General features: G+C 38.0%; 1 non-coding gene across 1 annotated transcript; it reads right to left on the reverse strand.

Moving 5' to 3' along the window:
• Positions 1–1,255: 1,255 nt before the first annotated feature.
• On the reverse strand, positions 1,256–1,362 carry LOC144456125 (U6 spliceosomal RNA). Its single transcript, XR_013485026.1, has one exon. It is a non-coding gene; the product is annotated as a U6 spliceosomal RNA (small nuclear RNA).
• Positions 1,363–3,968: the final 2,606 nt, after the last annotated feature.

The following is a 3,968-nucleotide window of genomic DNA, read 5'->3' on the forward strand; positions in this document are numbered from 1 at the left end:
CTTTCAAAGCCAGAAACCAGAAAAAAGAAACTCCCGTCTCCTAATTTCTGGGCATAGGTATGCCTTCACGTAGGCATGGGGCATCAAAAAGCCATTCTCTCCATCAGTGAAGAGAGTCATATGCAGATGATTAGGCTTGAGCTCTGGTATATAAAAAAGAACAATAGCAAGATAACAACTTGTACTAAGACCATTCTAACTGAATTTTATCAAAAAAGAAGACAAAAATTAGATGATGATGGAGGTGGTGGTGGTGGTGATGGTAGCAGTAGCAAAACCCTTCAAAGTATAGGGGGCTGGTCAAAGAGAAGTAAGATATGAAGATTAATTAACAGGTTATCACAAATTAATGCTCATGTTTCAAGCTAATATAACTATATTCTATTTTTATTTTTTAAAAATTAATTTATTTAAAATTTTCAACATTCACTTCCATAAGATTTTGAGTTTTAAATTATCTCCCCCTCCCTCTTCACCTCCTTTCCCAAGATGGTGTGCAATCTGATATAAGCTCTACATATGTATTCCTATTAAACATATTTTCACATTGGTCATGTTGTAAAGAAGAATTAGAGCCAATAGGAGGAACCACAAAAAAGAAGAAACAAAACAAAACAGAAGAAAAAAAGAGCAAATAGTATGCTTCAATCTGCATTCAAATGCCATAGTTCTTTCTCCGGATATGTATAGCATTTCCCATCATGAAATTTTTGAAGATGTCTTAGATCCTTGCATTGCTGAGAAGAGCTAAGTCTATCCAAGTTAGTCATCATGCAATGTAGCTATTACTGTATACAATGTTCTCCTGGTTTTGCTCACTTCACTCAGCATCAGTCCATACAAGTCTTTCCAGGTTTTTTCTGAAGTCTACCTGCTCATCATTTTTTATAGCACAATAATATTCCATTACATTCATATACCACAACTTGTTCAGCCATTCCTCAATTGATGGGCATCTGCTCAGTTTCCAATTCTTTGCCACCACAAAAAGAGCTGCTATGAATATTTTTGTACCTGTGGGTCCTTTTCCCATTTGTTTGATCTCTTTGGGATATAGCCCTAGAAGTGCTATTGCTGGGTCAAAGGGTATGCACGTTTGTATAGTCCTGTGAGCATCGTTCCAAATTGCTCTCCAAAATGGTTGGATCATTTCACAACTCTACCAACAATGCATTAGTGTTCCAATTTTCTCGCATTTTCTCCAACATTTATCATTTTCTTGTTTTGTCATGTTGGCCAATCTGATAGGTGTGATAAAAATACGGAATGCTTCACGAATTTGTGTGTCATGCCTGCACAGGAGCCATGCTAATCTTCTCTGTATCCTTCCAATTTTAGTATATGTGTTGCTGAAGTGAGCGCCATGCTTGCCTAATTTTCTTATGCTTTCTAGTGCTTTTAATAGGAATGATTTCTCCTTGATCTACTTTCCAGGTCAGTTGTTTTTCACATGAGATACTTCACATATTCTTCTATTTTTTCTTTTGACTGTTTTATTGTTTCTTGAAGTCTCATGGAGTCATTAGCTTTCACTTGGCTAATTATAATTTTTCCACATTAAAAATGCAGAAAGTTTGGGATATGATATTCTGGAAGGCAAAAGAGCTTGATCTGTTACTAGGGCCCCTGTTTCCTTGCAGCCTGAAGTGCCAGTATTCCTCTTGGCCCTGGAACTGTGACCCAGAGGTACAGATGGGCAATGTAACATGATCCTTTGGCCAGTGTCAACTCCTGGAATCTCAGACTATTTGTCTGACCCCATTATTCTCTCTATTTTGAGAGCCCCCAAAGCTGCTGCTGCCTCTGTCACAGTCACTTTCAAGGGCTGCTGAGATGCTGCTGTGTGGACTCTGCACTATTGACACTCAGTGTCACAGATCTCTCCTGCTGACCTTGTACGTTGTCTTAGGCTGGAAAAATGCTTCACTCTGGCCTATTGTTCACTCTATCACTATAGAATTTTGAGACATTATTTCAAGTTGTTTGGAGAGGAATGTCAGGAGAGTTCAACTGAGTTGCTGCCTTTCCTCTGCCATCTTGGCTCTATCTCCACTCAATTCTATTTTTCAGGGAATTATTTTCTTCAGTGAACTTTTGCACCTCCTTTTCCATTTATCTAATTTTTCCTTTCAAAGTATTCTTTTCTTCAGTAATTTTTTTCTTTTTTGCCTCTTTTACTATTTGATCGATTCTGTTTTTTAAGTTGTTATTTTCTTCAGTACTTTTTGTGCGTGTTCCTTTTTACCAAGCTATTAATTCTCTTTTCATAATTTTGTTGTTCACTCTCATTTCTTTTTCTAATTCTTCTCTACTCCTCTTCTCTCTTTCTTTAGCTCTTCCAAGAATTCTTCTTGGGTTTATGTCCAATTAACATATTTTTTTTTCTTTGAGGTTTTACATGTAGCTGTTTTCACATTATTGCCTTTTTCTGAATTTTTGTCATGGTCTTTCCTGCCACCATTGCAGCTTTTTATGGTCAAGTTCTGTTTTTGTTGTTTCTCATTTCCCCATCCTATTTCTTGACTTTGAACTATAGGCTAATGTTAGGCTTTGCTCATCTTGGGTTGGGGAGGTGCTGTCTCAAACTTCAGTCTTTTTTGTGTTGCTGTTTTCAGAACTAGTTCTGGGGGTCTGTAAGTTTTCAGTGTTTCTAAGGTGGTCTGATCCAAGGAGAGATATGATCACCTCTCCTTGTGCATACTTTGGTCTTTACCCAGAAAGGGCCCCTGTTCCCCTTTAGCTACAAGTGCTAGCACTCCTCTTGGTCCTGGAACCAGGTTCCCCACTCTCCTAGGGCCACAAGTGCTAGTGCTTCTTTCTCCTCTGAAACTATGAAATGAAATCACATAAAGGCAATGAGCTATGGTTCTGCACCCAGTATCAATTCAGGGTCCCCTGTAATTTCTTTCTGACTAGTTGTTCAACCCCCTTGCCATTTGTTGGCTGAGTGCTCCTGAAGCTCTTATTGAGGCTGCTGAAGCTGTCTCCAAAGCTTACTATCGGTGTTGTCACTATGTGTGCTCTGTCCAGCCTGCACCTTGGTGCCACATACTTCTCTTGCCAACCTCCTAAGTAGTTTTGGGATAGAAAATATCTCACTCAAACCTTTCTTTGGCTCTGCCACTTTAGAATTCTATTTGAAGTGTTATTTTAAAGTTGTTTGGAGGGAAAAGTTGGGAGAGTTCAGTTGAGAGCCAGGGACTCCAAGAAAAGAGATCTTATAAATTTTTATAGATATTTGTTATAAATAAAGCATGTGCAGCCAATTCCCATACTTTTTTTTTTTTTAAGATGAGAGTCTTTCCATTTCACCCATTCTGGAAGTACAGAGGCTGCTCATGGGCCTAATCCCACAGTTGATTTGCATAACAGCTTTTACATGCTCTGTGTTTCTTATCTGGGCCAATTTTCCTTTTCTTAAGCAATCTCATAGCCCCCTACTTCTTATCATTTAGATGCAGTACATAGGGCAGTTACCCAATCAGTTTAACCCACTACAGCTCAGAACTCCTGAGCTCAAGAGAATCACCATCCTCAACCTTCCTGGTAACTGAGATTACAGCTGGGTGAACCTCTTCACTTTGGAGAAAGAAAGCAAGGCCCAGAGAGAAAAATACGTGGCCAAGCTGGATTTAGATCCTTATATCTCCCCATGCCCAGTACCAGGTAGATATACACCTGTCATATAACTCAAATTATTAAGTTAATAAATTACAAATGTTTAACAATGGAATGATACAAATTGCTCCTCTGAGATTTAAATTACTTGTAATTATACAGCTGTGTTCTTTACAAAAGAAATTTCATATTTTAACTACTAACAAGTCATTGTGATATACCAAAAATTAATATTCAACATGACCTGATGGCTCATAAAACTGAAAAATATAGAATCATTAGAATACTAATTCAATAAACTTAGGGGGAAATATTCTGAATATGAGGAAAAACAGAAACAGAAGAAGGGG

The sequence above is a fragment of the Phascolarctos cinereus genome, unplaced genomic scaffold, assembly GCF_003287225.1.
Source record: "Phascolarctos cinereus isolate Bilbo 61053 unplaced genomic scaffold, phaCin_HiC Scaffold_2;HRSCAF=192, whole genome shotgun sequence".
NCBI classification, from domain to species: Eukaryota; Metazoa; Chordata; class Mammalia; order Diprotodontia; family Phascolarctidae; genus Phascolarctos; species Phascolarctos cinereus.